The sequence below is a fragment of the Pelodiscus sinensis genome, chromosome 1 (assembly GCF_049634645.1).
Source record: "Pelodiscus sinensis isolate JC-2024 chromosome 1, ASM4963464v1, whole genome shotgun sequence".
Classification (NCBI taxonomy): Eukaryota; Metazoa; Chordata; order Testudines; family Trionychidae; genus Pelodiscus; species Pelodiscus sinensis.
Window position 1 is genome coordinate 202,340,794 of NC_134711.1, and position 19,698 is coordinate 202,360,491.

The window sequence follows — 19,698 nt, forward strand, 5'->3', positions numbered from 1 at the left end:
GTTAAGGGATAAGGCATTTTGATGTCTTCAATCAAAGAGTCCCAGGTGAGAGAATTCAAAATACACTATTATTAATTTGTTGCAACTCATCTGTGAGCTGAATAGTGAAGCCTCTCTTTGTCCCCATCTTATGTTTTTTCTATTTAAAAAAAAATCTTGGATGTGCCATACCAAAAAAAAAAAAAAAATCAATTGCCATTTCAGAAAAGTCAATCTTTATTTGACTTCAAAGGGTATTGCAGGTGGTCTGTGCCTTTGGACAAAACAAACAAGCAAAGCCAAAAAAAAACAAACAAAAAACTACTGAACAGTGCAATCAAGCAACTGTTTGGAATTCAGTGTTCAGAATCACAACTTTTCATAGTATTCAGCCACATCTACTCAAAACCCATTAAATGCCAATGCAAATTCAATCTCAACGCCCCTGCCCTTTTTAATGTCCTGGAATTCTGAAAGCTTTTAATTCTATACACACACGTTATTTCTGAAATTGTATAATATAGAGTTACACAATTTGCTATTATCTGAGAAACATATTCAGTGTGGCATGTTTTACATCAAGAGCACTCAATTAGAGGGTCCACTCATTCTCACTTAGCACACTTTTTATAGTGGTGATAAAGAGAAGGAACCAAAATTTCATGAGTGAGTTTGGGTGCCCAACTTGAGATCTTTATACATGCATGAAATAGTCAGTGCATAGATTTTCTGTGTTTCCTAAAAAATCAGTCTCAGGTTTGTCTCTCAAGACTGGCACATGAATACTGAAACAACCAGAATTCCTAGTCCCTTTTGTACATTTAGATCACATTGTAAAAGTGTACTTATGACTATTTCAATCCAGATTACCTAATTCTCATATCACAAACAAATACCTGCTAGGGACACAAAATCAGAATAACCTGCTTTAGAATAAAAGTTACTAAATACCTGTAGAAAAGAACAATTGACAAGAATAGAATTAGACCAATATTTCACCAATAAATTATTTTCAAAGTTTTCCATCAGTTGCTAACAGGAGCTTAATTTTAAATATAAACTACGTAAAAAGGCATTTTACCATTCATGGGTATTCATAAAGTTATTTGCTCATTCATCTAAATCAAGGAGACTGACATAAGACTGAGTGAAGAAGGGAGAGAACAAAATAATTTTAAACCACAGCCTGAAGCAAAATTAATTTAAACAAAAATTCACATCGTGCAAGAGTGCAAAAATGAAGAAGATGGTTCCACAACTAAAAATAAAAAGCACTTATTTGAGTTAGGAAGGGAAGCATACTATGACAGATTTCCCTATAGCCTTTTTCATTGCATCTCATATAGCACAGACAATTATTGTGCAGCATAATCTGTTTGCTCAGACCTGTGTCTAGCCGGTTGGAAAGGCTGTTTTATCTACTTCCTGGATCTGTTAGATTTATCTCAGTTGCAGGAGAGAAAGGGCATATAAACTGCTGTTGCGGGAAAAAAAAAAAAAGAACCTATCCCGATTATTACAACAACAGGCATTACCCCCACGATCGTACTAATGTTTTCCTTCCATGGAACAGGTTCCAAACTAGAAAATAAATTATTCAGTGAAACCTTTGCTATTCGATACACTGTTAACCAAAAACTTTGTTAACTGGCATTGTCCTCAGCCATGAGACTGCCACATATGCGGGTGCATGTGACTGACTCCTGCCTGTACAGCCAGCCACTGTGAGGCTTCTAACAGTCAGCACTACTACTGGCTGATATCATCTCCTTCCCCCTCAGCCTGACTTGAGCTGCCAGAAGCCACATCTGCCAGTACAGAGTGGGGGCAGAGCGCTAAGCTTTGTTATCCAGCACATTCAATTAACCAGCAACATCCATTCCTCATGAGCACTGGAAACAAAGCTTTCACTGTACTAATATGAAGGGCTGAAGGATGAAATCACCCTTTTAATGAATTACATCTACCAATATGACGTTATGTAACCTCATGAATTGTGGACCACTTTTTTTATAAATGAAATTTTATAAATGAAACTGTGTTAATCATTTTGGAATGAACGCGTTAGCATGCTAAGAATTGCCTTTGAAGAATCTGCTATTGTAAGTTTTTAATAAATTGTAATTAAAACCCTGTTTTTAATTGTTAGTACATTCTTCTCCATATTGTAATAACCCCCTTTTAAACTTTGTAGTACCTTACATCTGTTTAAAGTTAGGTTTGTGTCTATAATATCATTTAGAAATGAGAAGGGGAGGGTGCAGTGGGATCAACCCCCAATGCCAACCTCAGTGACTAGCTGCCAGCACCTCCTTGATGGCCAAAGAACAATGTGAGAGAACCCAAGAAAGAGATAAAAACACTACTCAGAATCTGCCATTAACTGATGACTCATGGTCATAGTGCCTGGGCCAGTGAGACAAGACAGGCTGTATGGATTAAAATAGATAAAGAGATGGGTGAAAAACCATAGGGTTGGGTCTTCTGGTTCTACTCTCATCCTCCAGAAGCATCACTGCTCACTGACCCTACCTGCCTTCCCTCCTCTTGCCTAAGCCAACAGGCCAGTGGAATAGTGTGAGCAACTGAGGATGGTAATAATATCTCATCCATAGAACCGTGTGCATGAATGTGCGTATATGTGGTGGATAGTACTAGGGGCAGTAAATTAATTCTGCATTCACAGTAAATGCAGCACATAGCCTTATCACCCAAATAAGATTCTGCTGGTTATATTTCTCTAAGTGTAACAAATACTCCTAGTCATAAGCACATTAGTAGCATACAGATGATTATATTAATGAAACATAATAATTTATCCTTTTAATATAAATTCTGAAACTTGGAATATTCTAACTTTTGCAAAAGGAACTACAAAACATCAACAGTAAAAATAACCATTATAGACCAGTCCTATAATTTGGTCCTTAAAGAAGGGCCTTGCACCTTTATAGAAAACAGCTTTCATCAAATTGATTAAAACTATAAAAGTTAATGAAATAAAGTATTTTCCATCACCCCATGACAATGGAGGACTGCACATTAAAGCATATTCTTGAGTGCTTTGTCCAGTCAAATTATAAATGACTCAAATGATGGAGCTTTCACCACAGCCCTCGGGAAACTATTTTACCATTTCTCAAAATGGGGCATTTTCCTGTGCTTAATTTTATTCCATTACTCCTACTTACAATTCTGAGTTAGAAACTAGGACTGCTATTTGAAAGAATTTGAGGCCACTCAAAGAGTGTGTCAAATTGGTTATACCCTATATGAAAGATTATGTTCCAGTTAGGTCATTATGATATATTATTAAATTTTTGCAGCAACTGGAAAGCTACAGAACACAGAAACAGTGGGCAATAGTGGATCCCAGGATAACAATTTGGAATAATGTTCTGACAGAATCAGTGTATTTTAAACCCCTGTTTACACTGATAGCATGTAGGGTACAAGCATTACACATGTACCTACATAGTGCAGTGAGAATCAAGCGGCATCCACTATGTGGTATGCTGTTACACACAGTGGTGAAAGGCTTTGACAAAGGTGAGGCAGCAAACTGCTAAAAACACCACTGTAGATGAAGGAGAAATTTGTTGGGCACACAGAAAGCATTGCATATTATATACCCACTTACATTCTGGTAGGCCTGTCCTCTCTTATAGCAGCCTCACAGTACATAGAGCTTTAGGAAATCAGGTTTCAGATTTTTCCTGCTGCAGGCAGGAGGCCACAGACAGATTTCATTTCATTCTCACTGGGAAGTAATCAAGCTCAGCACAGAGAAGATGATTATCTGGCCCACAACAAGGGTGAGGCACCTGGGGAGCATATTTGATTATCTAAGGCCACCAAATAGGCTTGAGAAAGAGAGAGCTTCAGGTGAAACCCTCACCCAATGTATCAAGCTGGATGAACATGATATAAGCAATCAGAGTTATTCTACCTGAGGTTGTTTCCACTGCATTACAAAGTGTATTGGGTCACCCAGATCCAGGACCTTCTACTCAGGTGATTGCAGGAGAAGGAAATGCTAAGAGCAGGGGTGAGTTAAATCAGCAATGAGAAAAGGTTCCTGACTACAGGGGTGTTTGGATCTGCATTGGGCACAAGGCTACAGAAGGGCTGTGTCTAGACTGGCATGATTTTCTGGAAATGCTTTTAACTGAAAAGTTTTCCTTTAAAAGCATTTTCGGAACAGTGTGTCTAGATTGGCATGGACGCTTTTCCGCAAAAGCACTTTTTGCAGAAAAGTATCCGTGCCAATCTAGATGTGCTTTTCCGCAAAAAAAAAACCTGATTGCCATTTTCACGATTGGGGCTTTTTTGCGAAAAACAAATCTGAGCTGTCTACACTGGCCCTTTTGCGTAAAAGCTTTGTGCAAAGGGGACTTTTGCCCAAATGGGAGCAGCATAGTATTTCCGCAAGAAGCACTGATTTCTTACAGTAGGAAGTCAGTGCTTTTGCGGAAATTCAAGTGGCCAGTGTAGACAGCTGGCAGGTTTTTCCAGAAAAGCGGCTGATTTTCCGGAAAAACTGGCCAGTCTAGACACAGCCAAGATGTTTAGGGGCCCATATCAAATAGGTACATCAACTTGGGGATTGCAGGGACCTCAGTACTATTGATTCCTTTGAGACTACAAAAAATAAAAATTGGATGGGGTAATTAAATGGACTGGGGCAAGGACTGGCAATTTAGAAATTGTCTCAGCTTATCTGGGAGGAGACACACACCAATAAGCAAGTGCATGGCTGCTAGGGGCTAACTTAAATTTGTTCCAGTGGCTGGGGTAAGGGGCATCCATGGAAGAGGTGTCTTTTAAGGATAGCTAAGGTAGTCAGCCTTAAGTCTGTCTTCATTGGCTATGCTTGTATTATGACTGAAGCTTATGCAGCGAGAGGACTGAGACAATAAAGTCTCAGGAACCAATAGTGATTAGATCCCTAATTTCTTTGGAATCATACTGCTAAGGTTGAGTGAGTCTCCATTAACATTCTAGTTTTTTTTTATGTCAAGGCTAATCTCTGGTTTTAAAATGGTCATTGACTATCAAGTGATTTATCCAGAGTCATGATAAATTGTTCATATCTGACCCATTTATTTAAATGAAGATTGGATGTTATTTTGTAAATAGAGAGCTAGACAAACAAAGACACTAAATAATTTTGGGGAGTTCTATGGCCTCACTAGATCATACCAATGGTTTTTGGAACCTATGTTCTGTCAAGCAGGACCACAAGTAACTGATGTTGTTTGGGTTTTTTTTGTTGATTTTTAAGAGCTGATGAACTTTCATCACTAATTTACATTGTCAAGGCTATTCCTGAGTTTTAAAAGGGACAGTAACAATCACTATTTTTCCCTTAAATGAAAGCAGAAATTAGCTTTGACATAAAAAACTTAGTATGTTAATAGAGACACACTCAACATTATCAAATGTTGAGAAATCAAAGTACAGACAACCAAACTAAGAGCTCCATATATGGCATTTCATATGTCAGTCTGCCTAAAACAGATGAAAATTCAGAACAAGCAGATAGACAAATAAGATCCATTTTATCCAGAGAGAAATAATTTAACATCAATATAGAAACTGATGCTGTACTATACTCTTTGTCCTTCTCTTTAACTCCCACACCAATTTCATTTCATTTTAAATTCCTATTCAGTTGTATTTTACTGAATAGTGAACCACTCAGGGAACGCCACTCTGACCTCTATGTCTGTATGGTTTCTAGTTAGTGGAAGAACTATATGTGTTTTCAGGGAGGTGTTGTAGCTAAGACAAATAGAACACAAAACTAAGTGATTCTCATTATTAAGCCTGCTTTGTCAGGTATGGGATTTCTGAGTCCCTGAATTCAGTAATAATATTATCTGTCATAGGAGATCAGGCAAACAAGTGCTAATTATACTTCTGGACAACAGCCAAGCTATTATTGCTGAAACAAACAATCATGTAAATACAGGTTGAACCTCCGAAATCCAAGATTCTCTGATTTGACAACATCCATGGCAGGATCAGAGAGCCCCAGCACCTAGGAGTGCAAACCCTGTCCCTGGGAAGCCTTGGTCTGGTGCGGGAGAAGTAGGGCTGTGGCAACTGGTGAGCCCCATTCTTGGGGAGCCCTGGCTAAGCAGAGAAGGAGCAGGGCTGGTGAGAAGCAAAGTGGGACAACTAGCAAGCCCTGTCCCTCGGGATTCCTGGGGGACCACAGCAGATGCAGGGCAGCCAGCAAGCCCCACACTGGGGGATCCCGAGTCAGGAGGAGGTGAGAAATGGGGCTGTGGCAGCTGGGGAGCTCCATCCCCAGGGAGCCCCAGCAGGCCAGAGTCCAAGTCCAAGCCCTGCAGGTTAGAGCTTAGTGGAAGTAGGGCTGGAGCAGACCCAACTGCAGGAGACCTTCCCATATCCAGAAAATTCCCTCATTTGGGGCGGGTCAGGTTACAAGGGTGCAAAAAAAGGGAAGTCCTACCTGTATACAGGTAACACAGAAAGGCAATGGCATGATTTTAAACATCTTCCATTTATTTAAATATATATACACGCAGTCCCTGGGTTACATACAAGATAGGGACTGTAGGTTTGTTCTTAAGTTGAATCTGTATGTAAGTCGGAACTAGCGTCCAGATTCAGCTGCTGCTGAAACTGACCAGCAGCTGACTACAGGAAGCCCAAGGCAGAGTTGCTCTGTCCCGGGCTTCCTGGAATCCGCCTCTGATCAGTTTCAACAGGCTGAATCTGGACGCCAGTTCTTACATACAGATTCAACTTAAGAACCCCAGGCGTCCCCAAGTCAGCTGCTGCTGAAACTGATCAGCGGCTGATTCTAGGAAGCCCGGGGCAGAGCAACTCTGCCTCGGGCTTCCTGTAGTCAGCCGTTGGTCAGTTTCAGCAGCGGCTGAATCTGGACGCCAGTTACGACTTACATACAGATTCAACTTAAGACACAGCCTACATGTCTGGCAAAGTAATTACAGGCAGTCACCGAGTTACGCGGTTCCGACTTATCCTGGAGACCAGCAGACCAGGGAGACGCGGAGCAAACCCCGTTTGTAACTGCGGATCCGACGTAAGTCGGATAAGTCGGATCCGCATAACTCGGGGACTGCCTGTAATTACTTTGCCAGACATGTAGGCTGCGTCTAGACTGGTAAGTTTTTCCGCAAAAGCAACTGCTTTTGCGCAAAAACTTGCCAGCTGTCTTCACTGGCCATTTGATTTTTCGCAAAAGCACTGACGTTCTATTGTCCGAAATCAGTGCTTCTTGCGCAAATGTTTTGACGTTCCCCTTCGAGCAGAAGCCCTTTTCTGGAAATGTTTTTGTGTAGGAGGGCCAGTGTAGGCAGCTAAAAACTGTTTTGTGCAAAAAAGCCCCGATGGTGAAAATGGCGATTGGGGCTTTCTTGCGCAAAACCACGTCTAAATTGGCACGGACGCTTTTCCGCAAAAAGTGCTTTTGCGGAAAAGCATCCGTGCCAATCTAGACACTCTGTTCCGCAAATGCTTTTAACAGAAAAACTTTTCCGTTAAAAGCATTTGCGGAAAATCATGCCAGTCTAGACGTAGTTGTAAGGTTTTAGTGATATCATCAAAAGACTTGAAAAACACAATGAGATCACTGTATCTATTCTATTCAGTCATAGAATTTAAGGCCAAAGAAGACTACCAGATCATCTACTCTTGTATATCAGAGGACACCAACATAATCCAAGACATGCACATAAATCTAATAACCAAAATTAGAACAAAGTATTATAATCCACGTAGATAAAACTATGAAGTGCCACTAGGAGAGGTAGGAGGAATCAAATAGGATCAGTGCCCAAAGCTACCATAAAGACAGGAAATGATTAAGTGAGATATATCCTGATTATCCTAGCATTTTTGGAGATTTGAAGAAATACAATGTAGTTTGGTAGTACCGCTCACGTGAGAATGTAGATTGCTACACAACGAGGAGGCAATTTCTAGAAATAACCAAGGGTCCTCAGTGATGATATTCCATTACTCTTTTGAAGTAAACTGACAGAAAAATATATTTATATGTACCTTTTGCTACTGACGAGTGTAATGAAATTAGTTATTGATAAGTGACGTTTGCTACCTATATTTATTAGCATCCTATAAAACACTTTAAAAGTAAATGTTTATAATAAATGAGGATAGAGGCTGTATAGTTAACTGATTAATGAAAACTTTGCATAACATGCATATATTAATTAGAAAATGGACTAGAAAATATTTGACATACGAGTTTTGCTCCCCATTCAAAGGCGAGATTGTAAATTGGGATTGGATGAGTTCTGTGGGTGTCTCCGAAAAAAGTGGTATATTATGATACCACTGAGTTTACTATTCTGATTCTAGCATTTATGTTCCAAGTAATCTAGGAGCTATGGTCTCTTTAGGTCCACTGAAGACATATCTGGATAGTTTATCAGCTCATGGAAAAGAATGAGTACAATGAAAAATATTTGCCTTTCTCTTAGAAAATTCATCTAGAACTGCCCCTTTGCACAAACACACAGACTGTGTCTAGACTGCATCCCTTTTCCGTAAAAGGGATGCAAATTAGACACATCGCAATTGCAAATGAAGAGGGGATTTAAATCCCCCCTGCTTCATTTGCATAAACATGGCTGCCGCCTTTTTCCGGCTCGGAGCTTTGCCAGAAAAAAGCACCAGTCTAGATGCGGATCTTTCAGAAAATAAACACTTTTCCGAAAGATCCCTTATTCCTCTTAAAATAAAGAATAAGGGATCTTTCGGAAAAGATCCCTTCACTTCACTTTGCAAAAATGTGGAATATTCAGACAACATACATGACTAATTAAAGAAACCACTAAGGCAGAAAGAGAATAAGAGGGGAAAAAATCAGAATGATTACCAATTCATTCATGCAGAACCTAAATAATTCCCTGAAAAGCCAGATACTCATACCCAGGACTTGACTATCACTATTCAGTATAGATAAACTAGTGTTATCATTGAAAGTCTTGAAAGTGATACCAAAGTACACCAATTTAGTAAACAATGGACTATTCTTTTTACAGAGTAAAAGTTTAATTTCTCCTTGAACAGTGTCTTGTTTACTAGCAAAAATTGCATTCTTTGTGTGGCTTTGATTTCTCCTTTGACCTTCTGAAATGCACCAAAGCCTGATAGGAGGCATCTAGGCAGTGATGCCTAGAAATACGGAATAGTGTTTTCCGTGTCTTGACAACACGCCTGCTATGCCAAAATAACTTTCAAAATAATGGGCATGCTATTCTGACATCCCTGTAAACCTCATTCAATACAGATTAAGGGACATTTCAGAATAGCTCTATATTTCAAAATTTGGCACTGTATAGACAGTGCCAAATTTTGAAATAAGTTATTTTGAAATTAACTCAAAAAAAGCTATGCAATTTGCATAGCTCAAATTGTGTAGCTTATTTTGAGTAAAAGTTTAGTGCAGATGCACGCATAGAGAACATGATCATACTTGTATCAGGTCATAACTGGCAGCAGAGGCTTTAAACTATCAAAATGTCACAATTTTATTTAGTTTTTAACTCTTTCTAAAATTGATACTGTGACCAAAAGTCATCATAGTTTTCTGAGTGTATTTATACAGAAAAATATTAAACTGTATAATTCATATTTTGATCAGTAAAGAGCTAACAGGAGTAAAACTTCTGCCTTTTATTGCAACAGTGACCTGAATTGTTCACAATGACTTAAAAAAAGCTGCCAGGCACAATGCAAATGCTGTTAATGACAGATAATAAATAGTTACTAAACTTAGACATAAAATATGCTACCTCAAACAATTTTGATCTGAGTAATTGCTTTAATGTTTCATCTTTTTTTTTGTTCTATCATGCAAGTGTTGCACTACTGATGATATTTTCATGACATAACACAATTTAGAGAATATAGTGAGCCCCCAGGAATCAACAAAATGACTATAGGATATTGCCTCCTAGGAAGAGTTGCTGGAACTACAAATCTTTCATTTGATTAAAATGGAAATCCCCTTTGCTCTACTGAAGTTTCGGAAATTTTTCTTCGGACTGCCATTGTAGTAACACATGGTAACTTTTCTCTTCATGATATAGTCCTTGGGGAATTTTGGAATTTTACTCTGGTTCCAAATGCAGCAATATCTCAGCACAAAATGCCTGAAATATTCCAACTGGGTCAAAATGTGTGGTAGTTCCCAAAGTACTGTTGGAAAGTTTAAAGTATTTTGAAACAGAAAATAAAATTTATCTTTCTCATATTACTTTGGACCATGAGCACTGCTATAGAATCATGGAACACTAGAACTGGAAGGGACCTCAAGAGCTCATTGAGTCCTTTGCCCTCATGGCAGGACAAGCACCATCCAGACCATCCCTGATAGATGTCTATCTAACCTGATCTTAAATATGTCCAAAGATGGAGATTCCACAACCTTCCTAGGCAACTTATTCCAGTGTTTAACCACCCTGACAGTGAGGAACATTTTTCTAACATCCAACCTAAACTTCCCTTGCTGCAATTTAAGCTCATTGCTTCTTGTCCTATCCTCAGAGACCAAGGAGAACAATTTTTCTCCCTCCTCCCTGTAACACTTTTTTAGGTACTTGAAAACGGCTATCATGTCTCTTCTCAGTCTTCTCTTTTCCAAATTAAACAAGACTAATTCTTTTAGTCTTCCCTCATAGCTCATGTTTTCTAGTCCTTTAATCATTCTTGTTGCTCTTCTCTGGACCTTCTCCAATTTCTCCACATTTTTCTTTAAATGTGGTGCCCAGAACTGGACACAATACTCCAATAGAGGCCTAATCAGTGCACAGTAGAATGGAAGAATGACTTCTCATGTCTTGCTTACAACACTCCTATCTCAGACAGAGTGCAGCTTCAAAGGGAAAAAATGATAATAGTTCATAATAAAAAATAATAAAAAAAGAAATCTCTCAGAAAACAGAGGAAGAGTGCTCTATTTCAGTACAAGTGCTGTATAGACACTCCCAATTTCAAAATAAGCTATTTTGAAATAAGCTATACAATTGACATAGCTAAATTTGTGTAGCTTATTTTAACTTAAGCCCTGCTGTGTAGACACACCCTAAGGTGCCAAAGGACTACTTGTTCTACTGTGGGAATGGTTATTTAGTTACTTTTCTTTTTTCCCATATCAATATATTGAATGAAATACAACTCACTTCCTTTATTCTGCAAATTATCTTTAGCTCCATATTTCTCATTTGTATATATAATTCTAATACAGACATACCTTCACACATGACAAAGGCTGTCACTCCTCCCTTCTCCCACCAGAAGATCAGCAGTTTTTCAGCAAGACTATAGCAATGATGACAATGATGTGCACTAGTAGTGGGGACATGAGCTCAGTAGCGTTTTTCAGGAAGGAATATCTAACCATGGCATATCGCCAACCACACGCATTCAAATATCATGACTCAGGTATTCAAACTAATAAGATTGGCTTGTAATCTTGATAGTAAAATGGAATGAAAATGGAAACATCTTTTTCATAGAAACACAGAATACCAGAATTAGAAGGAACCTAGAGAGGTCATCAAACACAGTCCTCTGCCCTCACAGCAGGACCAAACACCATCATCCCTGTCTAAACCGATATTAACCATCTCCAGTGATAGAGATTCCACAACCTCCCAAGGCAATTTATTCCAGTGTTTAACCATCCAGACACTAGAATTTTTTTTCCTAATGTCCAACCTAAATCTCCTTTGCTGCAATTTAAAAACATTGCTTCTTGTCTATCCTCAAAGATTAAGGAGAATATTTTTTCTCACTCCTCATAACAGGCTTTTAGGTACTTGAAAGCTGTTATGTCCCCTCTCGGGCCTCACTTTTCCAGACTAAAATAAACCAGTTATTTCAATCTTCCTTCATAGGTCATGTTTTTTGCACTGTTAAAGATTTTTGTTTTGTGCTTCTCTGGGACTTCTCTAGTTTGTCCACATCTTTCCAGAAATGTGTTGCCCAGAACTTGACACAGTACTCTAGTTGAGGCCTAATCAGCAAAGTAGATTGGAGGAATTACTTCTTGTATCCTGCTTAAAAGACTCCAGTTAATACTTCCAAGAGTGATCAATTTTTTTTGCAACAGTGTCCCACTGTTCAGCTTATGTTCCTTAGATATACAGTATTTCTTCCTGTTTTGTATGTGTGTAGCTGATTTTCTTTCCTAAGTAGAGTGCATTGCATGTCTCCTTATTGAATTTCGTCCTTTTTACTGGAGATCATTTATCCAGTTTGACCAGACGATTTTGAATTAAAACCAAATTATATTTTTTTAATACTACAGGTACACAAAAGTAACATTTTGAAGCTTTTCTTGACTTCCTTAAGAGCCAAAATGAACTTTTTAAATGAAAGCTTAACCTCTTACATACTCATATATTTCCATGAACTTGATCTTCAAGAAAATAATCCACTATCATGAGAATTGGCAATAACTAGGTGCGTTGTTGATTTGCAGGCAGAAGTTAAGACTAGCGCTTAATAATTTTTGTTTTAATTGGTGGCTGAACAAAAAAAATCTGATTAATTTCCAACCAAAAGTGAGTTCTCTTCTTGCCAAAAAGACCCCAATCCAAAAAAGTAATCATTTGCCTGGAATGAATCATTTTGACCATTGATTCAGAAAGATATTTTCAAAATGAAATGCCAGTTTGGACCTATTTTTCACAGACTATTAAGAGTTTGTTTGGAAAATGTGAAAATGAAACTTTCAAATTTTTCAGAAATAAATTTCATCTTTTTTTTAATTCAGCTGAAATTATTTGCCAAATTCCACTCAAATTCACAAACAATTTCACATCAAAACTGAATTTTGGTTTGGTTTCATGCCAAAACATCAGCCAGCTCTATTACAATCCTGTATATCACTGAAGAAAAGAACATTTTCCCAGTCAACATTTTTCCCATTCCCCGGAATCCAGCCAGAATCCCCAGCAACAGCAGGGAGGCCCTAGCAACAGGGTGAGGTGGCCAAACACCTCAAGCTGGGAAACCCCCAGCAGCACTAGGGCCAGTGATGGCTCGGTGGCCCAGCCATGAACTTCGGGGAACACCCTGAGGCAATGGGTAAGGAGTGGAAGGGGGAGGCAGGAGCTGTGCCAGGCCAAGGTTGGGGGAGCAGTGGCATGGCAGGGAGCCCCAGGAAGAGGAGCTGGCAGTGGGGCAGCTAGCAGGGGAGTACTGACCTTCTTTGGTCCAGCAAACTCCCTTGTCTGGGATAGTTCAGGTCCAGAGGGTGTTGGACCAGTGAAGTCCAATCTGTACTATTGAAATCAATGTTAATTTTACCAATGACTTCAAAAGAACTGAATCCATCCATCTGTGAATTACTATTGAATAGTTAATGGATGCCTTCTCTCCCTGAACAGTTACTGCATTACCACTTATTCATTAGTTAACTACAGCCACCCATATAAATGCAAAACTTCCCACTGATTAGCAAAACACCCATTTTTCAGATTCTTTTAGGCAGTCACTGGGTGTCTAGTCCAATAATAATAAAACACAGTGGCTAAACAGCAAAATCACAAATACATTATTAGCAGTCTTTACAAGAGTATGTCTGCGTGTAAATTCTATACATATTTAGTATTAACATCTCTGATTAAATGACGAACAAGAATGAGTGAAAAATTAACACTTAAATGCTCTCCCATCTGACAGAGATTGAGTGTGATGGTTACAGAGGAGGTGAAGAGTAATATAAAAACATCAGAAAATGTATTATATATACCTTATTATACCATCCATGGTATATGGATCAATACTCCACCCCCACAAAACTAGCACGTCTAATTTTTTGGCACCAATGCATTATTATTCAAAGTAGAATAAAAGAGCTACAATTTGGGACATTTACTCAATTTTAAATTAGAACAATACAATAAATTGCTAATTAACAAGGCAGATAAACAAGCTTTTATCCTTGTTCAAGCCTCCTAATTTCACAGGCGTGATTAGCTTAATTTTCATAATTTCAGAAGACAAGCTGTCAAAAATGTTTTTCCCCCATCTATTTGCTAAAAGCACTCCTTTGCTCTTACTAAATTTTCCAAATATTTAGTGGATTTTTTTAGAAAGTGGTGCATGCCACAGATTTGCATAATGTGCATCTATCATATATTTGAGAGAGTTTGTCTGTCTGTCTGTTTGGGTGTTTGTTCAACATCTCCTCCTAAACAGAAAGAGCTAGGACCATCAAATTTGGTATGCAACTTCTACTAATCATAATTTAAAGCAACAAAAGAGTATAGCTGTGCCAGGATGTGACTGGAATGGGACTGCTTCTCATAAAACCATAGAGAAAAGAGACAGAATCACTAGAAGGTGAAAGTGACTGGCTGCTCTCTCCACATCCCATAATGGGACTGCTCCAGGCCCAACCTTCCCACCTCCCACCCTTGTCTCCCTTTATGGAGAATGGGAGGAGGTGGAAGGTGCCCTCTCCTCCCCTGATTCATACAGAATTGCACATTTTGCTGCATTCCTCAGTCTGGCTGGGAGCACAGAGGCAAATGAGCTGAGCACCTTGCTCTCGCTCCCTGACAGACACAGAAGGGGAAGAGTGAGCAGCACTGGTATGAATCTTGGAAGGACGGGTCTATGGTCCTCCTCCCTCCTTGCCCATCCCCCACAGGCCCTGGCCAAGAGCCCCTCTTCACTCCCCAACCATGACTCCTGTAACCTTTCCCCCTCCCCTGCCCTGAGCCATGTCCAGTAAATGTGCTAGTAGATATATATAAATAGGTGACATTCATACAAAGTTTTAAGAAGACATGAAACAAACAGTCACTTATGTATAGACCTCCATCACCTCACCTGAGATTTGACAAAATGCTCTTTTTACAGATTCTAATTCCCAGGACACATTATGGCTGTGTCTAGACTGGCAAGTTTTTCCGGAAAATCATCTGCTTTTCCGGAAAAACTTGCCAGCTGTCTATACTGGCCGCTTGAATTTCTGGAAAAGCACTGACGATCTACTGTAAAATCATCAGTGCTTTTCCGGAAAAACTATGCTGCTCCCGTTCGGGCAAAAGTCTTTTTCCGAAAGACTTTTGAGCAAAAGGGCCAGTGTAGACAGCATAATAATGTTTTCCATAAAAAAGCCCTGATTGCAAAAATGGCGATTGGGTCTTTTTTGCGGAAAAGCGCGTCTAGATTGGCCACGGATGCTTTTCCGCAAAAAGTGCTTTTTCAGAAAAGCATCCTGCCAATCTAGACGCGCTTTTCTGAAAAGGCTTTTAATGGAAAACTTTTCCGTTAAAAGCATTTCCAGAAAATCATGCCAGTGTAGACGTAGCCTAAGGGTAAGTCTACACAACAAAGTTAATTCGAACTAATGGCCGTTAGTTCGAATTAACTTTCATAGAGTCTATACATGCAAACTGCTAGTTGAAACTTAATTCGAACTAGCGGAGTGCTTAATTTGAACTAGGTAAACCTCATTCTACAAGGACTAATGCCTAGCTCAAATTCAGTAGTTCGAATTAAGGGCTGTGTAGCCACTTAATTCGAACTAGTTGGAGGCTAGCCCTTCCCAGCTTGCCCTGGTGGCCACTCTGGAAACAACCAGGGAAACTCTTCTGCCCCCTTCCCAGCCTCGGAGCCCATAAAGGGGCACGGTCTGGCTACAGTGCTTGTGCCAGTTGCAAACCTGCCAGCAGACCCTGCACCTGGCACGGCATGAGCCAGCCACCCGCTGCCACCCAGCCCTCTGCTTCTTCCCAGGAGCAGGCTGGTGGCTCACAGGAGCCTCCCCGGGGCCGCAAGAGGCAGGTGCCTGCCTGGTGTAGTGCAGAGATCGTGGACCTCATCGAGGTTTGGGGGGAGGCCTCCAATATCCACAATCTCTGCACTAGGCACAGGATAGCTGCCAGCCTGGTCACCAAAAGCCACATACGAACCCAGGAGCAGATTTGCATGAAAATCAATTTGGTCCAGTGAGACCCCCGACCCTGAGCCTTAGCTTAGAACATAAGAACATCAGAACGGCCGTACTGGGTCAGACCAAAGGTCCACCTAGCCCAGTAGCCTTTCTGATGACAGCGGCCAACACCAGGTACCCTGGAGGGGATGGACCGAAGACAATGACCAAGCCATTTGTCTCGTGCCATCCATCTCCAGCCTTCCACAAACAGAGGCCAGGGACACCATTCCTATCCCCTGGATAATACCACACCATGGACCCAACCTCCATGACTTTATCTAACTTCTCTTTAAACTCTGGTGTAGTTCTAGCCTTCACAGCCTCCTCTGGCAAGGAGTTCCACAGGTTGACTATTTGCTTTGTGAAGAACAACTTTCGCTTATTAGTTTTAAACCTGCTGTCCATTAATTTCATTTGGTGTCCCCTAGTTCTGATATTATGGGAACTAACGAAGAACTTTTCTTTATTCTCCCTCTCCACACCACTCATGATTTTATATACCTCTATCATATCCCCGCTCAGTCTCCTCTTTTGTAAGCTGAAAAGTCCCAGTCTCTTTAGCCTCTCTTCATATGGGGCCTGTTCCAAACCCCTAATCATTTTAGTTGCCCTTTTCTGAACCCTTTCCAAGGCCAAAATATCTTTTTTGAGGTGAGGAGACCACATCTGTACACAGTACTGAAGATAAGGCGTACCATAGTTTGATACTTCCCCTCCTCCTTCTTCCCCTGGCTTCTCCCTTCCAGCTCCCTCCTCCCAGGTTTCCCCCTCGCCTCTCCCACCCTCTTTCTTTCCCTCTCCCACCTCCTTTTCCCAGTCTCCCCAGAGGTTAATCCCCCCCCTAAGTTTTGTTAAATAAAGAGAGTTTCTATTTGTCAATTCACATGTCCTTTATTTGTTACATCAGGAAGCGGGGCTAGGGAGGGGTAAGTGTAAGGAGGTGAGGGAGGAATGGGGCATGAGCCCCCGATGTGGAGGACTGGAGTGACTCTGCGGGCTCCTCGGGGTGGAAGCTCTCCTGCAGGGCCTCCTGGATCCTGACAGACCCCCGATTGATCCCCCCGGATGGTAGCCTGTGGCAAGTGCAGCCAGGCTGATGGCCGAGTGCTGTGATATGCCGAGTGTGGGCACTCAGGGCACGCCAACACAGGACTGAAAGCAAGCGGGGAACCCTGAGAACTGTCTGTCCAGGGTGGGAGTTGGGTCCCTTTAAGCACAGCCCTCGGCTAGCCTGAGGCAGCAGCTCCACCCTGCCGGCCAACCATAACTTCGGTTCAGGGTCCACTCAATGTGGACATGCTATTTTGAATTAGCAAAATGCTAATTCGAATTAGTTTTTAGGTCTAGATGCACTAATTCGAATTAGCTTAGTTCGAATTAACTAATTCAAATTAAGTTATTTCAAATTAGTGCTGTAGTGTAGACATACCCTAAGAGGTTACTGATAAGGATAAGGTGAATTAGTATTTTTATTTTTTTAATAATCAAGGGCTTTTAAGACACTTATGTAAACTAATTCCATTTGCCACTTGGAAAGTCTTTTTCAGTATTTTTTTTATGTGTCACATTTTTAAATGCTATATAATGATTAACATAAGAAAAAAGCCACATGAATTGTATTGGCTAATTACCTAATAATATAAGATATATAAGTTAAGGTAATATAAGATAATCACCTAACCTACTTTTTTAGCTTGCTGTGTCCAATTCCATAACTGTTGTCTGTCTTCTTCTCTCTCCCTCTTCTTTGCCAATAAATCAGATGTGGCTCAAAGACATCTCAATTGAATCAAAATATGTTTAACAATCTTTTTCATCCCACCTTATTACATATCTATTCCAGTTCTATCTCCAGTGTCTAAAGGCTTCTCTAACTTCATCCCAATGGGCTTTGAAGAGTAGGGATCTCAGGTCTGAAGATGCACAATATAGATGTAGTCAACACAGAGATGGCCCTTGATCATTATTCCTTTTGCCACCACTTCTCACAAAATAAACCAGGGTCAGGATTTCTTTTTTAGAAATTAAAGCTTCAATTCCCCAAACATGTACATTCATGCTTTACTTTAAACTTTAGACTAGTACAAATATATGTTATAGGGCAATTCACATACTTAAACATATGTATGATCATTTCAGGATTTATATGTAACTTTGATTGCATTCAACTTCCACCTCCTGCTCCATTTTTTTTGAGCAACATATTGTTAGGATATCTTGGAGATGTGCTGGCACCAGCATTCTTCAGCAGGAACACAACAGCAATCTCGTGAATGATAGCTGGAATTTATGTTTTAAGGGAAGAGGCAATCTCTCTTCTTCTAGTATCTTTATTGTGTCTCTCGTTGCATCATGAGTAATAAACATGCCATATTGAAGTTTAACGAAGAAATAACAATAACCCTTTGCCTCTTTTACTAAAAACTCTCCAGGGCCAAAATTACCAAGCCATTCTATCACAATATACAATAGTTTCCAGAAGTAGCTATTGATGATTCAAAAGATTCACTGGATCCACAGATGTTCTTAGGCCTTTCCAAATTTTAGCTCTTTCCCCTCTCCCCCCCCCCCCCCCAAAAAAAAAGAACACTGTGAAATTATTTATATGGTAGTCCTAGGATTCAAAACTGAAAGCTTTCACCACAACACTAATTCTTCCAAATGTGGTTTTTTGGGGCGGCGATTCTCTTTTGGTCTATGTTTACCCAACACATGTCACAATGGTCACCTGCTGCATGACTGTGGCTCTTTCCATTAATTCAATGCAAATAATAATAATTAATAATAATAGCAGCAGCACATATTTATCATTCTCTATTTCTGTATCCTCTACTGAATTTAAATTTTGTATTACCTGTAAGGACATTTAGTCTACACAGTAATTAAAATGCAAAGGGTATGCACAAAGCTAAAGCTAATATAGTGGTAAAAACCTGTCAATTTTGAAATTTCCTGAATTTTGAATGCTTGATTTATCCAATTCATCATTACATTAATGTCAGCTTTTGTAAGATACTACATTATGGAGACATCAGTAGAGACACAGTTAAGGTTGCATTGAGATTTGCACGTAAAGCAACATTAAAATTCTTCTATTTCATACTTCAGTGATTGAAATTAGTCTTTACATTAAATACAATAACTCTTCAGAAGATAACTGCATATTCCATAATATTTATTTATTAAAATATTAACTAATTTCTAGAGGAATTATTTAAAAAATATTTTTTCTCAATATTTTCTGAGACCCTCACTGCTTTTGTCTCTCTCTAACTCAAGAATAACCATCAATACAAATTCCAAAATTCATATACCTATATGGTACAATCTCAAATCATCTCAGATACAGGACAATTTTAAATACAACCACATGAAGAGTTGTAACTGATACTCTTCATTAATTTGTTAACCTTCATAAAGATGATCTAATGCAACTAATGAGATCTTTCCATTCTCTATAACTTCCTCCTTCCTTTTGTATCAATACTATTTGCTCTTCTCCATAGTTTTTCAGTTTTCAGTTCTTCTTAAATCCTTTTCCTACTGTAACAGTATTGAAGCACATTTCCTGCCATAATATTAATTGCAAATCATATACATCCGACATTCAACCTTTGGACCTCTTATAAGACTACTACTACTACCTACATAAATTGGTTATTTAATGATGGCTAGATTGAGGGGATGGATGGCTCACTCAGGAGTGGGCAACAAAACAGTGACGGTTCACTAGAGTTAGC

At 39.6% G+C, this 19,698-nt stretch overlaps 1 protein-coding gene across 4 annotated transcripts in view; it reads right to left on the reverse strand.

The window, feature by feature from the left end:
* The window catches only part of IL1RAPL1 (interleukin 1 receptor accessory protein like 1), a 1,160,102-nt gene that overhangs the window by 565,692 nt on the left and 574,712 nt on the right, over positions 1-19,698 (reverse strand). Inside the window, exon 1 of one of the 4 annotated variants that reach the window (XM_075913281.1) lies at positions 3,620-3,777. The exons of the other annotated variants lie outside the window; for them this stretch is intronic. The gene's annotated coding sequence lies outside the window, so the exon portion shown is untranslated. Of the gene's footprint in view, positions 1-3,619; positions 3,778-19,698 lie in introns of those variants that run through there. 4 annotated transcript variants of the gene reach the window in all.